Here is an 18,141-nt window from a genome sequence, read left to right on the forward strand (position 1 = left end):
CACTCTACAGTACATTTACCATGAACATACCTACATTTAATCCTCAGCTTTTTCTCTTTATAAATAGTGTTTTCTGCAATTCTAGTGTTGTGTACATTTATCTGATTTAGAATATAAAGAGAGACAGACTTAAAGTGGGATATATGATGCTGGAGGGAGACAGACTTAGAGAGAGAGGAAGTGTGCAACCATCCAGGCCTGAGGAATGTGTCAACTTGCTGTCAACTATGTGCTGCTTTGTCATGAGACCGCAGAGCACTGGAAACACGTAAAGTTGCCTTTTTCACACCTTGGCCTCCTCCCACCCTTCTTCCTTCACCTCCCCTCTCCTACCCACTCTCACTCACACAGTGGCAGCAGTAGCCCGGCCAGTGCTAGTGCAGCTGTGACCAGAACAATAGCATTCCTCGGGTTTTAAACGCCTGGCACTTAGATTCCTAACAGTCAAATTCCTGGCGGGGAGAAGCTGGGGGTTGCCATAGGACGCCTTGTAAGGAGACGTACAGCTGTAAAGCGCTGTGTGATTTGTGTTTTTTATGAGAAGGATGGATAGGTTCATGGGGACCGGGGGGGGGGGGGGGGGGGGGTTTGTTGTTCCACCTCATGTGCACTTTTCCTCAGATGTGACATTTTCAACACTCCAATTTTAGCAGTTTAGGTCGAGAGGCGTCCTGCTGCTTTGTCAGGGCCGCATGTGTCGATAGAGGCACCTGTTAAGTCAACATGTGTGTCTTGTAATGCGTTTTTGGCACATGTGGTGCTGAAAACTACACAGATGTGTTGAAAATGACACATTAGTTTTAAGAGTGTTAAATTAGGTGTTAGCAACGGAAACAAACAATGTGGTGTATGTATGACAGGTGTATCCCACTTTGCATATTCTCCCTACCATCATAAGATGCAGAAAACATACCAACTTTCTAGACAGAGAAACAAATGTAGAATACATTAATTGGACCAAAGCGGCAAAAAAACTCCCCTCTCTCCCCATCTCTAATTTCATTTGTTTGTTTCTCACACATGCAAAACTCAGCCATCATCAGTCCCTCATTTGTTCTTGTTTTGCTGATTTACACAGTGCTTGTGCTGCTACTGGCAATTGATCTTTTTCCACCAATGCTTTTATTTTGAAATCCTGTGAAAAGGTGATTTTTTTTCACTGTTAGTCAGAGAATGAAAAGCCCAAATGCTGCTGCTTCTCACATCATGTGTGCCTCCTCTGGTGGCTTCACTTCACACAGCACTGAGCTGCCCAACTATCAGCCCATCTGAAATAACCCCAAAAATAATGATTCTCTCATTAACCACGCCTGTTTCACAATTTAAATATAAATGAATCTAATTTAGAAAACCTCGGCCACGATGAAGGAGACTCATTTAGAGCCAATCTAAAATTAATGAGGGCATCTGGAGAGAGAGAGAGAGTGGAGAGGGGCCCTGCGTGGCTTAACAGATACCGGAGTTAACAAGCTACTGTACTTTAAACGCTGGAAAATCCCCATTAATTTTAAAGTTAACGCACTACTGTACTCCAGATGGTGGCAAAAGAGCTTTAATGCCAGTTCAAACACATTACAGCGACATCTTCAGACTGACTCTTGGCCTCTCGCTGTCAAGCCTCCTTTATGTTGGAGTAAGCCCACATTTATCAGACTCTGCCTGGTCATACAGAATTATAATTTTTGGACATTTTTTAATACAATAGCACATGAATATGTTTTTGCATGTGTGCAGGATTCAACTCTGAGACCTCACTGCTGCCAGATTTACTGTCACAGTCAAAAACCTGTATAGAATTACTGACAGATGTAGCAATAGTAGAAGATGTAGGAGTTCCCTCTGATATTTTCTGCTTCAATAAAACTTCTAAGTAATAAGCAATGCATGCAGCATGCAAATAAATTGGTCTTTTCTTATTTACATATGGCAGAGTGAGTGACATGAACAAGTAAATCATGCACAAATTTCCGTATTTACAGGTTGTCCATTGCTCCAATTTGTCACAAAATCTTTGACATTTCTTAGAAAAAATGTATGTATCCCACCACATTGTTCACACTGCATGTTTGCATATAAATCTGCTGACTTGACTTGAATTTTTCTTCTCTTTAAACACCACATTTTCACCAACATGCAGCGTGCAGCGTCCTGTCCCTCAGCAGCCTTTCGAGTGGCTGCAGCAAATGCCAGCCGGCTCCCACAGTGACTGTTTGGTTTTGCAGGTTTAATTCCCGATGGGTTCGGGTCCAGAGTGATTAGGCTGAGCCCTAAAGGCCAGCAGGCTTGTCAGGTGTCTCCACACATTAACGTTGTTCTGCTCACACCCCGAGCCGACAGCACAGTGAGGCGGAGGGGGAAAGAGAAACACTGATCTGGCGTGGTGGGAGGCACAGAGGGATGAAGAGGAATTGTATTGTTCATATAAAGTTTTTTTAATGAATCCTTCAAATTCAGTGACTTATCAGTGGTGTTTCCAAAGTAAAGTGAATGTTGATAGTGTTGTATCTTTTTTCTTTTGTCTTAGAGGAAAGAATCCACTGGTGACTAATTTTGACAACAATTTTTTGTGCATTTTTATTGTGTCTTGCCTCCATAATTCAAAGTATAATAGGACATTAAAGTTAGGATGCCCTGTAACAAAATGATGGAGTGTAAAAAGTTGTTCAAGAGTTAAAAAACACAATCTAGAATGGCCAAAAAATGGTATATTCCTCTAAATAAACACAAGTCTAGGATTGAAACCTTTTTCTCAGAAAGGAAACTTGATTTTTAGTGTTGTACATTTAAAAAATCTGTGGAGGCATTATTGGTGTGAATTGCTATTAACAATTAAAACGACCCCACCCTGCAAAAATTAAAAGAAATAGGCTTTTAGATAACAATGCAAGAAAAAGAAAAACATTTAAGAGCTAACTGTCAGGGGCTTATGGATGGAAGTTTAATTATGTGCATTTAAAAGGGCTTTTTTTTCTTTCTGATGACTGTTAGTTCCTGATCTTTTCTGCCAGTAGAAGCAACGCACTGATGGATGCTACCTCGACATTTTCTTTAGCCTTTAACCCTAAAACCAGCTGAGTGACAACACAGCCGACTTTTCCCTGCTGGATTCAAATAAACTTGCATTGTGTCTGTGCACAAACAACTTCCTGCATGCAGACGTGCAGCTTGTTAATGGGGGCGGGCAACCAAAAAAAAAAACCTCTTCCTGCTTCTGACCTCCAACCCCATCCTACCCCACCCACACCCACCGCTTACACAGCATGGTGCAGCTATAGGGGGGAAGAAGGTGGTGGAGAGATGGCGTTAGGCTTTAGTGTGTGTGTGTGTGTGTGTGTGTGTGTGTGTGTGTGTAGGCAGAGGAGGTGAGTAGGTTTTCAAGTAGGGGGGAAACTTACGTCCTGGTCTGAGGGAGTTGAGGAATAAAGTGGAGGAGGTGGAGGGAGGAGGGGAGATGAGGAGACCTGCTGAGAGGGCAGCCTATATACACTCCTCCTTCCTGCTATACCTCCCCCTCTGTCTCCATCCGTGGGGGTAAAGTATATTACATGCTTGCTAATCAAACCTCCATTACAAGTTTGGGGGGAATGAAGCAAGAGTCTCTTTTACTCTTTTTGCTCACTTCAGTGTGTCTGCTGCACCTTACTCCTGCTCCACCACCTTCACCGTAACTCCACTGAAAAGTGTGTAACATGAGAAAGTGTTTACCAGTGACTTGACTTGTAATGCCAGACTCGTTTAAAAAACAAAGTACCATTAATATCCTGAATAATTATAAAAATACCAAAGTCAGATTCCGATGATGATTCCACACTTTGATCTTTGAAAAAAAACATGATTTGAATATTGTGGATTTACAGCTCAGTTATAGCAGAGGCTTTTACAATGGCCCCTACGACATCACTTCACAGTAACAGGTCTGAAAGTAACAAGACAGGTTGACAGGTTCATGGAAATTGTGGCAGCACTAAAATGTGCAAGATTGGCCCTCAAAATCATAAATTCCAAGCGGGAATCTCTTTTCTCTGTTTGATGTGTCTTCTCCAGGGTTGTTTGAAATGCATCATGTGCTTTTATGACAAACATTGAATGCTACTTTTGAATGTTTAGAACCCAACATGGCTAAAAAGCAATCAAGGCCCCGGTGGCAGCCTGACACCAAAGTGTTGGCCTTCCTCATAGTGTGGTTATAAAATAAATAATTAGTCTGAATGCTGGCACTGTAGAGAAGGCAACAAGGTCATTAAAAAAACTGTTCCCTTGGGCACCAAAAGAGAAATATACCTGTACATTATGTTCTTGTTTTTCAGGGGACTAAATTTTTATATGAAATCTTAATAGACATGGCAACAACAAAACAGTGGCAGTGTGCATGTTCCATTTGTGGAGGTGTATGGGTTGCTTGGATACAGAATAAGTTAATGACAACCTGCAAATTAGGACATGAAATATCTTGTGTGCAAGAGGCGAAATATTTTAGCTTAAGGGTGTTGAAAGAGGAAAACCTATGAGGTTTTCAAAAGGGGGAGAGTTTATCCTCTGGGGAGCATGAATGTGATCAATAAGCTGTTTTTGGAATTTAGCTGAAGGTTTGGTAATGTGTCCTCATTCAAAGGTTCATATGATATCCTTCGAAAATGCACACACAACACTTCATATAATATTTTACAAATTATCACCCCATGAATGACATTACATCCTTCCCATAAAGTTAGGATGATAAACTTAAAGTAATGGAGGTCAGGTTCAGGCAAATTAAGTTAGGTTTAGGAAAAGAAGCATGGATGGGTGTCTTTAGGTTTAGGAGAGTAAAGTTATTGAGGATTGTGTGGACGTACCTTAAAATGACTCACACGGTTCCAAATGACAGTCTCCCAGGGAATGTCCCGGATCAGAGTCCTGTGTTTTGTGACCTGTCCACCTCCCCAACCTGCCTCCTAACTAGGCCACATGGGACTGTTTCCTTCTTCCCTCCAGTCAGGGCATCAGTCAGGGATCGCAGCCTTCCAAAATATGTAGGTTATGCAAGAATTACTGGCTCATCATTTAGTGGGATTTGTAAAAACTGTGGTGCATTACTTTTCGTAGGAAAACGTAGGAGCAGTGCACGAGAACAGCCTGCGTTCGGCATGGTCACCAAAATCATTGGGACTAACTAGCTCTCACCAGTGGCAGCAAAATCACATATCAGCTGAATCAATATAAGCATTCTACCTTTGTCTAGTCTCACTTACAAGCCAGTATAAGCTAAACTAATAGAAGCTCTCATAGAAGACTGGGCTGATTTGAATAAGCTGCAAAAGCCCCTTCAGAGCTCTGTGGTCTGCTAACCATACAGAGGATCAGAGGATGAGGTACACAATACCACAGTGACACATACTGGATCTACTGTACACAATATCTGGACTTACATATTGAAACCGATACACATACAAATACAAAAGACATAGCAGAGACAGTCTTAGAGGGGTAATTAGCCGTGAACTGAACCAAAGCTCAATTACCATCTCTAAGAGCTGTCCAGACATTAATATGCAGCCTTTGAAATATAATTCTGTTCTGTTTCTGTTCTGTAAACATGTAAGAGCAGCAAGTCCACTGTGTTATGTATTACTAGGCATAAGCTGGATGTTGGTCATGCTGTTTACTTTACTCTGCAAAATATAAAGCAGTTGTTAATTAAGAAAAACTATAAACTATAAACTCGATGTCTGACTGAAGTGTAGATGTACTGCGAATATATTCATTTTGACCCATCCATTTCACTGAAGGCAGTAAAAGGAAAACTGTATTATTTAATAAGTGAAAAAGGAAAAATAAGAGGTTTAACTGTTATTTGATACTACTAATAATAATTTACTATCCTCTGCTCTTCCTCTTCTGTTGGTAATTGGTTTTAGTGAACACCTGTATGAATGCAGATTGTTCAGGGGATTATGGTCAGGGAAGCCTTGAGTCACCGCTCATTATCATCTATTTTTACCCACACACAAAGTTCCCGTATTGCCCTCCCTGCACCGAACTCAAGAGGTTTAATAGATGTTTTCAGGTCATAGCAGTTTTGTCACCTTTGTCCAGTGGAAATCCTTCACAGCAGTAGGTAGGTAGTTATTGTTGCTTTGTCTTAACTCCATTTTGGCTTTCCATTTTAAGCATTTGGTTTAAACTTGTTTTTGTTTTGTGGAACTTGAATTTTGTTCCAGTCATTGCTGCAGTTTTCGGTAATCACACTGTTCTGTCTTGTTGGTAAAGCTAATGCAAGGGTGCTGGAACAACTGACCAGTTGTCAAAACGCAGACTTAAAACAAGCAGCGCAAATTAAACCTTTTTCTGCCACTTTGAACTTTTGAAGAGGAACAAACTTTTGTTCCCACTTCCTCTGGTTGTAACACAGGTAATATTGGTAAGTTCCTCAAAAGGCTCTTGGTCCCCCAGGGAAGTCCCTGTAGTGCTGTTGCCCTACTAGTTTACATTTGCTTTTGGGCCTTGGAGAGGGTATGCAGTTGTCCCTCAGGGTGTCTTCTCAAGGCCCTGAAAAGTCATTCAGACCTTTCATGGTCAATAAAGTATGCTCCAGGTAGGAGGGCTTCACTACATCTGGTATTTGTTGTTGATTCTGTTGTATCTCTGCGTTTTGCAGATGATGTAGTTCTGTTGGGGTCATCCGTGTGAACCAGTTGGAAAGAGATTCTTAGGCCACAATCTCTGCTGGAAGCATGATGTGTTATCCCCCCTTCAGGATGGGGAGTACGTTGCTAACAAGTGAATGAGTTCAAGAATCTCTGGGTCTTTGGTAACGACTGAGGGAAAGATGGAGATCAACAGGTGGATTAGTGCAATATATGCAGTTACACAGGAGTTGTACTGGATTGTTATGTTGAAAAGTGAGCTGAGCCTGGTGGAGAAGCTCTTGATTTACTGTTTCATCTGTGCTACAGTGCTAATGAATTTGGGGAAGTGACCAAAACTGTGAGTTCACAGATTCAAGCAGCTGAAATAAGTGTGATTCGCAGAGCATGTGGGGCTGAACTTGGGCATTTGTTGACCTCTGAAGCACCACCTGGACAGATGATGGTTAGATGCCTTGATCAAAGGAACTTCAGCAGTAAATCTTACCGTAAGAAAGTGACACTGTTCCTCCACTTGCACTGTCCTAATGACCTAACTGGACTAGTAATTTGACAGGGAATTCCTAGTCAATAGAACTGCCTGTGACTTGACATAATCTGCTATAATGTCATACATCACAGTAGACACAAAGCCTGATTCTCTCACTCTCGGTAGAAATGGTAATAAACATAAGCCCTTTTTACACGGACACTATAGGGCCTCGACGAAGTTCCTCCATTTAGTTGTCTTTGTATTTTTACGCTGAACCAGACAACAGTGTCATCATGCCGCCCCAGCGTGTGATTTTAGACAGCTTGCGGCACCCCAAAAGCCAAAGAGGCACGATGGGCATGATGTTCAACACAACAGCATCAGCTTCGAGTGTGACATGTAACATATGCGTCGAGCAGCACTTTCTAAAAAATAATGAGGCAATAATTATCATTTACCATCTCCATTATATGGCGGCTGATCTTGTCCTCTGCTTGGAGGGTAAGGAGCTCCCGGCCCTCACTGTTTTCTGGACATTTTTGGCCACTGATTTTCATGAGTTAGCTGCTAACTACTATCAGCTGCATTTTAAATCTCCTGACAGTGGGTCACACAAGTAACATGTTGTCAAAACATCACACCTGTGCCGCTCATAGTACCGCCCTGCTGGCTGTCCTTTTCTCACAGACGTTGATTCATTGCTGTTACCACCTCCACTGCTGACTTAAAGGCGAGAGAACTCTGTCACCCCATTCTGCGATTCTACCTTATATAAAGAATGGTGAGGTGGAATAACAGAGCAAAATTTCGACCTTGAACAGACAGTGTAAAATAGGCTATAGCAACAACCTCATTATGTGCTGTATGACAAATATGGGTCATGACCAACCTGTGTGATAACTCATTTGAAGGAAGTAATGAGGGAGGCGAGACTGACAGAGGGAGAGAGAAGTTTTCGGTCCCACACTGAAATTTGAGATAGGAGTGTAGCTGTTGACTGAAGAGAGAGAGAGGGTGTGTGTGTGTGTGTGTGTGTGTGTGTGTGTGTGTGTGTGTGTTTAGATGAGCGATGAACAGACAACGCTTGTCCTCAAGTCAAAGAGCTCCAGTGGCTAAAACCCCATCGGGCACCAAGACACACACACACACACACACACACACACACACACACACGGACAGGTGATACATCATGGATGTGAGAAGGAGGAGGGAAACTGGGGAGAGAGAGAGAGTGAAAAGAAGGGATGGACAGATGAGAAGGAGGTGAAGTGGAGGAGGAGGGAAACAGGAGGGTGAGGGGGCACCCAGCTGGTGACAGAGGGGCGCAATAGAGAGCAACGGACAGTTCATGTGGTCCAGCTTATTCACATATTTAAGTAACAATGAAACTGACAGAATTCTCAGAGATAATCCTTCACTTTTCTCACACTTTCCATTATTGTACAATAAGCTCTAGTTACTGTACAATCACCTGCCAAACAAACAGTGTGTCATGTACCGCGATCTTGTTCCCTTCAACTTTGTGTTGATACTGAGCCTGGTATACTGTATATGAAGAGGAGGGAAACATTTTTATCTCCACTTTATTGTCCCCAATCATAAACTTTTCTTGCAGCCAGGTGAAACACAGAACACACACAGACTTGAAAAAGCATATGAATTAAAACCCATCACACAAGCTCACCTAAAATAACTCACTTGATTGCCAGCATAATATCATCATCCGCAAATTACATGGAAAACTACTCATCATCAGTTGACTCATCCAAAGCATGTAAAAACTTGATAGCAAGAGTTTCTCAACCTGCTAGACTCAGTCTTTAGTAATCTCTGTCCTGAGGGGAGAAGCTCACATTTTGCCATCATCACTTATTTAGCTCTATACTTATTTATTCTACACTCACAGATTATTTTATTTGTGTGCTGCAATTAAAATGTCAAATACTATTCATACTGTCATTGATATAACCTGTCAATTTACATTTTTTATGAAATGTCATATCAAAGAGTCTACACTAATTACTGAACATAAAAAGTTGAGTTTGAAGGTTCATCATTTTTGACCATGGAAAAAAATAGTTGATTTCAGAAACTGGCAATGTTCCTGAGCTTTCAGCAACATTCAGTGGCCTTCATCAGCAGATAGTCTGCTTAGTTGTCATGGTGTTTACAGACTGTAATATAGATTGTAATAGATACACAAAATGTAGTGGCTGTGTGGCTTGTATTCAAGGTTTGTCACAAGTGTAGGCTAAAATGTTTTGCTTTGTTTTTTTTTTTACATTCTACACAGTATAGTACAGTATATAAAGTACAGACAGTTTATAATTATTCTGCATCTGTTGCGATATTTCAAGTGAAGTAATTAACTGCTCATTTTTAACCAGTTAATGTCAACAAGAAGCAACTTTTGCTTTTGAGAATGTTAATACCAGAAATCCTGTGAGCCAATTATCTTCTCACTGTGTGATGACGTAGGAAAGATCTCACTAAATGTTATTTAGAATACTTTTCGACTATCAATTTACGTGTGAAACTTTTAGTATGTCAAGCCAGCGACCATTCTGATACTAAATAATACTAATAATAAATATATCGGATTAGGACAAGTTTGTAACAGAAGACAGATGCTTGACTTAGGCTAAACAGGAGTAGCTTTATAAAAAACCATGGCCAGTGTAGCTTTAAGTCTTGGGGTGGTGAGATGATACAGGGGGAGGAAGGGAGTGATGGACAGCTAGAGGGAGGGAAAGAGAGAAGGGGGAATGGAGGGATGGAGGGAGGTGTATAGTGCGGCAGAAACTTCCCATGCTGGCCTCCCAGTGTGGCTACGTAATGAGGGCAAGGGACACAGACACACACACACACACACACACACACACACACTCATAGACACACACTCGGGGCTGAGCATGGCCCCACGGCTGATTAGCGGCACACAAAGGCCCCAAACAGAAGTAGCAGAGGACACACAATGGGAGCAGGGCCTCAAGGCGTGGTTTACTTCTGCCCTGAGGGAGGGGGCGAGAGAGGTAGAGAGACAGTGAGAAACAGGGAGAGGGAGAGAGAGGGTCCCACTGAGCTGGATGGGCAACCCGAAAGGGAGGGAGGGTAGAAGGGGAGAGGAGAGGGTTCGGTGGGGTTAGAAAAGTGACAGAAGCAGAGAGGGGTTTTGTTTTTCTCCTGATAAAGACGTGCTGGGTTTCTACTGAGTTCTATTTGCAGCGACTGCAGCATCAGGAAACTCAGCGTCACGGCTGCTTGTTCACTGTCCCATCCAGGCTCCCATCCACCTGTTCGGAAGTACATGAAAAAATGTGTATAGGCCTATTAAAAACTTTGCATCCATAGCTAAGTTAGAGCTAAGTTAAAAAAAAAACAGAGGCAAGATGCAGTTAAGGGAGATAGATGCAGTTTATTCAGAGAAACAACCTCTTATTGTGTGAAAAACTTCAGCATATTGCCCCCAGACATTATTACATTACTTCACTGCAAAACCACATTAAAAGAAAAAATTACAGAAGCAGCAGACATGAATGTCACATGGTGTGAAGACGAAATTAAATGAATGAAAATAACAGGAAACGCCAAGAGGTAGCAATACAACGCCACAATTTACTGGGGTTACTGGTGCTTCTTTTAATTACGTAATCTTGTTTTGCACACTTATTTCCTTAAAATTGGCAGAACATTTAACTGAAAACAGACCCTGTGATTCATAATGTCTCGCTGTATTCATTAAAATACTCACCCGGTGTACTTGGAGTCATAGAGTAGGGCAGACTGCGACAGTAGGAATAATTTTTATTCCACAGTCACTCTTCTTCTTCCTTTTTTTTTTTTTTTTAAACTTTATTTTTATATATTTATAAATGATGTACAGTACAGGAAAAAAAGACAAAGAACAGAGTAGAACAGAAAAGTGCACAGACAGTCATAAAAAAGAAATCAAAAACAAAAGGTCAGGTCAATGAGTCGCTCTTGTATCATTGGTAAAGGGAAAGGGGCCGAGTCCAGGAGCTGTTTCACTCCAGTCCATCTCAGCACCTTCAGTGCGATTGTCCATTGAATCAATTTGTGTCCTTTTCAAGATATGGATCCACTTATGACCATACAATGAGCATTTCCACCGAAAGTCCCAAGCATAGGTCCAGGGTCATTCATTGTTATTTATGGCATTCATTAGAGGAAGTTGTTTTACTCGTAAATCTACATTACAAGACGCCAATCCTTGCGCTTAGATACCCAAGTACTTACGTGTGTACACATACATATATATTCATACCCATTCACAGAGATGCAAAAAGCTTATATAACTGCTTATCTTTGTAGACACCTTCATCTGTACATTCTCCACAGTCACTCTTCTATGATATATGGTACATAGAATAAGTAGAAAGCTTTGCAAGACATTGACATTAACCTTTTCTAAAACCAGTTATTTTTTCCACTAAGTGTGTATCAAATTATTTAAACAGACATTTAGCAATATTCTTCACATAAATAAGTAAATTGATATAATATTAAAACAGCTTCTGAACACAAACAAGGGGTGTATTCTTAACTTTTTTATTGTTTTTTTTTTGTTTTTGTTTTTTTTAAAGGAGCATGATAGCTACCCGGGGCATTGGTGGACTGTAACTAAGTACATTTAATCAAGTACTGTACTTAAGTACAGTTTACAGTTGTATTATTATTATGGATTAAGTAACTCAACAGTATATAAAGTGTTTACAGTAAACTGTACAATCAGCAGCTGCAACATTAAAGTAATGTACACATTAATGCATCACAGTCTAATGATGATATTATTCTGAAAAGGGCCATTTCTGCATGACCAGTACCATTACTTTTGGTACTTAATGTATATACTTTATGTACTTTTACTTCAATAAGATTTTGAATGCAAGAGTCTGAGTATTTATACACATCAGTCCTCGAACATTGCTGGGATAGTGCCACAATTTTGCCAACACACTAAGCTCACTATATGTAAAACTATTCGATAAACACATATCCAAGCAGGAAGGCAAAGATACGACGAACACAGGAGGGACTGCAGCCCAACACCCGTCATTTTTCAAGCGATGAGTTATTGTTACCACAGTACATATTGAGAGCTTTAGAGGCTCTTTGCATAGATTACTATCTACATATCTCTACAGAGAATGAATATTATATGGCTGCAACTAATGAACACGGCCTTCCTTTCACAGAGGAGCAGCGGCTGCTGTAATCTCCAGTGTTCAATTAGCTACACTGACCGGGACGCCACCTACACTTCATTAACAGCGAGTGGAAGGTATGGAATTAACCTCTCTCTCTTTCTCTGCTTCTTTCCTTCTCTCTGTCTCTCCCTATCTGACAGAACAAATATCTTAGCAGCAAAAAAAAATGAAACTATTTTATATTAGTTTCTCTGTTTCAGTTAAAACAGTAGGTTTTTATTATTTATCCTATTTTACATTTGAAATAGAAGCTTGTGGAATATTTAGAAAGAGCAACAGAGGGAAAGCCAAAGAGGAGGGATGGGGGGTATAAATCCACAAAGACAATTTAGCTTTTCCAGCCTCTTTTCCTGTTTTTCCAATTACTTAATGCTATTTAAATACACCAGAGCTGACGCGCACACACACACACACACACACACACACACACACACACACACACACACACAGTCTTTCTCACACACACACTAATGGTCCTCAGCAATGGAGAGGCTCCTGAAATAAGTCACGCAATAATTGTATTTGATAAATCATAAAGGGAGCCCATCAGAGGAAAGCTAGCTGTAATAAAATGATAAAACAGACAATTATGAAAAAAAAAATCCCTGGCCTTTAATTTCCTAAACACACTCTGGAGAGAGGCCGTTTAAAGCCGGAGCGATTTGACGAGATGCTCAACATGTTATTTCCCTCCTCTTTGACACTCTGAATCACACCACAGGCCTCGCAAATGGTTGTAGCATTAGCCGAACACCACAGATCCCTGCTCAGTGCTGCTTATCTCCTCATGTAGTTATGTGATATTTGTCCAGCAGTGAACTCTTCCTTTGGAGCAATAACACACTGTGTTTTTGGTAGACAGAATGAAAGGTAGACAAATTAATTAAAACATTTAATGGAAAAAACACTCTGCTGCAACATGAGCTGTATGTGCTTTGGGTCCATGTTGATTACTGTTTAACTCATGACTTTGGTTTCTTTGCACCAGAAGGCTGTTCCCACGGACATATTCAATGATTTTGACCAATGCTCTGCAACTTTGGATGCAAATAATTTGGCCTCTTTGGATCTCTTTGAGTATCAAGTTGCTTTGAAACCTAAAGTGGGATTATGCTCATATGACCTGCCTTTGTGATACTTGTGTCAAGCTATGTTCTTTCTTGCTAAAAGTTAGATATGAAGATTGATACTCCACTTTCTTGTCTGTATGGCAGATATGTAGATGGCAGCTGGTTAGCTTATCTTAGCTTAGCATAAAGACTGGGAATATGGGGAAACAGTTTGTCTGGCTTTATCCAAAGGTTATAAAAGCTGCCTACAACATATATCTTGTTTGATTGCACCAAGGGCATAGGCTTCATTTTAACATTATGGGAGACATAGTTTTAGGAGAAATTTTCAGAAATTTTAAGCATCATACATTTAATTTCCTGCATTCTAGTGATTTTTTTATGCACCAATTTATGATGGGAAGGTCTTCATTTATGTAAAGGAAAACACAAATTTCAGGTAACAGGTGACAATTCAAAATATATAAACATAACGTAATATAATACAGTAAAGCTCTCAGTAAAGCATTCTGAATTGCTTTCAAATATTTATACTAGTGTAGATCAACTTTTTTTCATTTTACGCTGTCCCTGAGTCAGCACACCTATAGAACTGATTTAGATTTTTTTTTGTTTGTTTGTTTCTGAAAGTAACCCTTTTAAATGTGCATGTGGCACCTATTCACATCCATGACACATTAATTGATAATTAAATTAATCTGTAAACCCCTGAACTTGATTTGCTCACATGATTTTGATGCTTATGTTCAAAACTTTTTGTGCATTCAAAATATTTCCCACATATCTGTGTTCTCTTAGAATTTTGTGTAATTTGATTTGGCTCATATGGTCCCTAGTGTGCTTATAAAGTTTATCTCCACTCAAAAGAACAGAAATTGGTTTTGGGAAGATCAATAATACATTCATTACTATATAATATATAAATAACAAAAAATTATGAGTTACACTTAGGGTACTTGTATATTAATAAGGCTGATGTCACACCCTTTAAAATAAAGTTAATGACTGAGAGATTTGAGGTTGTTTTTTTGTTGTTTTTTTTAGCAGTGATCAATACTGTATATTTTTTTGCTATATAGCCTGTTGGCAGTCAAGTCCAGCATCATGTGATACAAACCTTACTTAGAAAGCTCGCAGCACCAAACCTGCTATTGTCACAAGATCACATTAGCTCTTTGAGGCACAGATTCTTCTTCACGGTTGTATAAAAATCACATTCCTCACTGACTCTTCTGGCTGAGACAGCCATGACGGTGTGAGATCCGCACCACAAAGAGTTAAAAAAAAAAAAAAAATCAGATCTCTTGGTTCCTGGTGTAAATGCAGCCCGACCCTCTGTGTGTGTGCGTGTGTAGTGAAGGTGCCGCTGTGTAAAATAACATGGAAAAGGTGATTTTCCACTATAGTGAGGCTTCCACACTGTTTCCCCCAGGCAGCAGCAGAGACATGATTGAATTTTGTGTGTGTGTGTGTGTGTGTGTGTGTGTGTGTGTGAGAGAGAGAGAGAGTGAGAGAGAGAGTTGAGTTGAGTTGACAGACACCTCATCCTTTTGCTGTATGTACATCATTTTATAATGTTTTTAGTCATTGGTTAAATGAAGAATTCACTATGTTCTCATGACGTAAACAAAACACATTTGATATTTTCCACAAATGTATGTTTTTTTCACAGTTAGCTTTTTTAAAGAAACACCACCCTGTTATTCCTCAAAGTAGACATCCTGGAGGTTTTCATATTACAACAGTGTAATTGCACTAGAGGTATTAAATCCACACACACCTGAGTCGTGTGTGTCTTTTTCTCAACAGCACACACACTAAGGCTGCGTCTCTGTCTCCCTGTAGGTGGAACATCAAGCCAGTAGGAGTACAAGAGATGGAGAGTAAATGAGAGCTTGCTGTCAGTGGTGTGAGCAGTTTGCAGGTGAAGCAAACTGAATTAAATTGAATCAAGCTGAACTGATCTGAACCGGAATGACCTGACCTGAACTGAAACGAATTCTTCAGCTGGACAGGACACACGGCTCTCTGAGGATTTGGGAAAAAAAATGTTCAGGCAGAGAAAAACTTTGAAGGACTACACATGAAAACCTTCTTTGCCTGTTGTTTTGGGGGATTTTCCATGCTATATTGCCTGTGTTTTCACATTTACATTATGTTGTATGACATGGATTAAACTTGTATGGATTTTGACACTGTGCAATGTCAGCTTTCATATGTGTTTTGTCTTCGTTTTATCATAAACACAATGAAAAATTTACATTAGAAACCTGCAGTGCCACTGTACATTTTTGGCGAAGGGTTGGTAATAACAACGGGTATGTCCCTTTAACACCTGAAGGAATCATCCTAAAGTAAAAGTCTGAAACTACATCCACACTAATATAGTTTTGTTTTAAAACTTTTGCTACAGTTTCACCTAGCATCCATCCACACTGTTATGGTGTTTCCAAACCCCAAAAACTGAGACTTGAAAATGCTGCTGACCCTATTTTAGTTTGAAAATTTTAGTGTGGACAGGCAGAAACAGAGACTTTTAAAAACACTGATGCAGACACCCATATTCACTTCCTGATTGTGTCTTATCAGTCACAATTTGTCAAACTAAAACATTATAGCAAGGCCTATATACCTTTTGTGATTTCATTCTTTTTTTGTGTGGGTTTTTCTTTCCCATTGCAATGGCTTCCTCCGGTGATCAAAAATGCTTCTGGTACTGCTCAAAAATGACGCCGTAATTGCTTTGCAACTAATCTGTTTTCTGCCTTATACCAATGTGTTACTTTCAGCAACAGTTCGACCTCTTGGTTGGATGACGCAAAGAACTTTTACTCTATAGTATTTTCTGTAACTAATCAACCAACCAACAATTTGCTTCCTGTTTCTTCTGGAATGCACATGCCCAGTGTACGTGAATGGTCATGTGATACTTGTTTTCACGCGTGTGAGTATGGACAGAAATTATTTCTAAAATGGTGCTAAAATGCTCATGGGTACAGAGATTGTTTTCATTTTAAAACGCTGTTTTGAAATGAAATCATATTTGTGTGGATGTAGCCTGATGCTATTGGAGCCCTAACCTGAGAACTTCTTGACTAAGAACCTGAGTTCCTCACACTCATGGTCAGGAGAACACTAAGGTTTGCTCTGCTTTTAATAGAAGTTTCAAGAAGTCACACATTATCTTCTAAATGTATCTTTTGTGTGTTATGACGGTCAGTTTTACATGGCTAGCATGGCATTTCTGTTAAAAAAAAAAACAAAAAACGGCAATCTACAAGTTCAGGATGAAGGAACAGAAGCAAAACTTTTTTTTATTTTAGACCAAACGTTTCCAAAACTATTAGTTTATTGTGATATTTATGTTCTGAGTATTTATATCAAATGTGCACATTCGAACATCAGAGCAGCTATAATCGATTTTTTTCCCCCCATAACAATGTATTAGATGACAATTTTAAAAGCTTTGCTTATTGATATGATCCTACAGAGATTTATAACCTGAATCTGCAGCTCCCCTCAGCTTTATGGACCATATGGTTAATGACTGTATCTGGTGAACATAGTGGGGCATTTAGCAGCTAAAGAGACACATACTGTATTACCGTCAGGAGTTGGTAGAGACCAAAAGCAGAGCTAAAAGAGACTCACTAGTGGACTTGCATTCATCAGGTGGACACAAACATAACTCCACATGAGTGATCATGTTGCTCTGTAACTGTTGGATGTGCACATCAGCAACCATTTGCTAACACATTCTCTATATCAGCTTAATATGTGATACGTTGATTTTCTGTTAAAGTCTTTTTAGACTGCCCCCAAGTGGCACAAACAAGCAAACAAACAAACAAAAAACATTAGCACATTAGCCTTTTTCTTACACAAAGTTTCCCATGAGTCTTTCTGAAAAGCTGTGACATGTTTCTTTCTGTCTACACTTGAAGCTGAATGTGTATCTACTAATGCGCTGGACAGTAAAACTAAAGCACCTTGTCATTTTATGTAACCTGTTTATGTAAAATGTAGTTAAGGTTTAATGCCTGCAGTTAAAGTCTTGTTGGATTTATTACATGTGTCTTCTGAGATGTGAATAAATTAAATAAAAATTCCACTTTGGGTTTATCTTCAGCTGTGTCCTTCAGACAGACCATACTCCAGCAAGTGTTGTGTATTGACAAACAAAATCTCTGCACACAGACACACACATGAACACAGAAAACGGTAGCCCCTGGCTATCTGCAGCAGTGAGTGTAAATGATCGCATAGCTGTGGTCATAACTCACAGTCATACAGGCTACTGGTGGAAAGTGACACCTAATGTCTCTATCTGTGTGTGTGTGTGTGTGTGTGTGTGTGTGTGTGTGTGAGAGAGAGAGAGAGAGTGTGTGTCATTTTAGACTCTTCATGTCGCTTCCCTTCTGTCTCTTCTCGTCTTCTCCTCCTCATCCCCGATGCCTCAGGTGATGAAACCGACTCTGTTACATCAGAGTCAAACCCCCCAGCTTGCCTTTTTCCTCCACCCATCCACACACACACATACACACACACACACACACACTTGTTTGCCCACACTCTAGGACCACATTAGTGTGTTTAACCTTATTGATTAGGTCTTGTCTATTGATACAAATCAGGGCGATCCGTCACTGATATCTCTGTTTGCAGGGTGGAGATGAGCTGATATTGATCGATGGACAGATTAATCAGTAAGCACGGTGAAGTGAGGAGCATAGACACACACACAC

The 18,141-nt window shown here is 40.1% G+C and overlaps 1 long non-coding RNA gene across 3 annotated transcripts in view; it reads left to right on the top strand.

Annotated features, from left to right (window-relative positions):
- Positions 1–17,435, top strand: part of LOC125895241 (uncharacterized) — a 211,054-nt gene extending 193,619 nt beyond the window's left edge. For all 3 annotated transcript variants that reach the window (XR_007450158.1, XR_007450159.1, XR_007450157.1), the window contains 2 exons: positions 12,315–12,400; positions 15,242–17,435. This is a non-coding gene — a long non-coding RNA (uncharacterized LOC125895241). The remainder of the gene's footprint in view (positions 1–12,314; positions 12,401–15,241) is intronic.
- Positions 17,436–18,141: the final 706 nt, after the last annotated feature.

This window comes from Epinephelus fuscoguttatus, linkage group LG10 (assembly GCF_011397635.1).
Source record: "Epinephelus fuscoguttatus linkage group LG10, E.fuscoguttatus.final_Chr_v1".
Taxonomy (NCBI): domain Eukaryota; kingdom Metazoa; phylum Chordata; class Actinopteri; order Perciformes; family Serranidae; genus Epinephelus; species Epinephelus fuscoguttatus.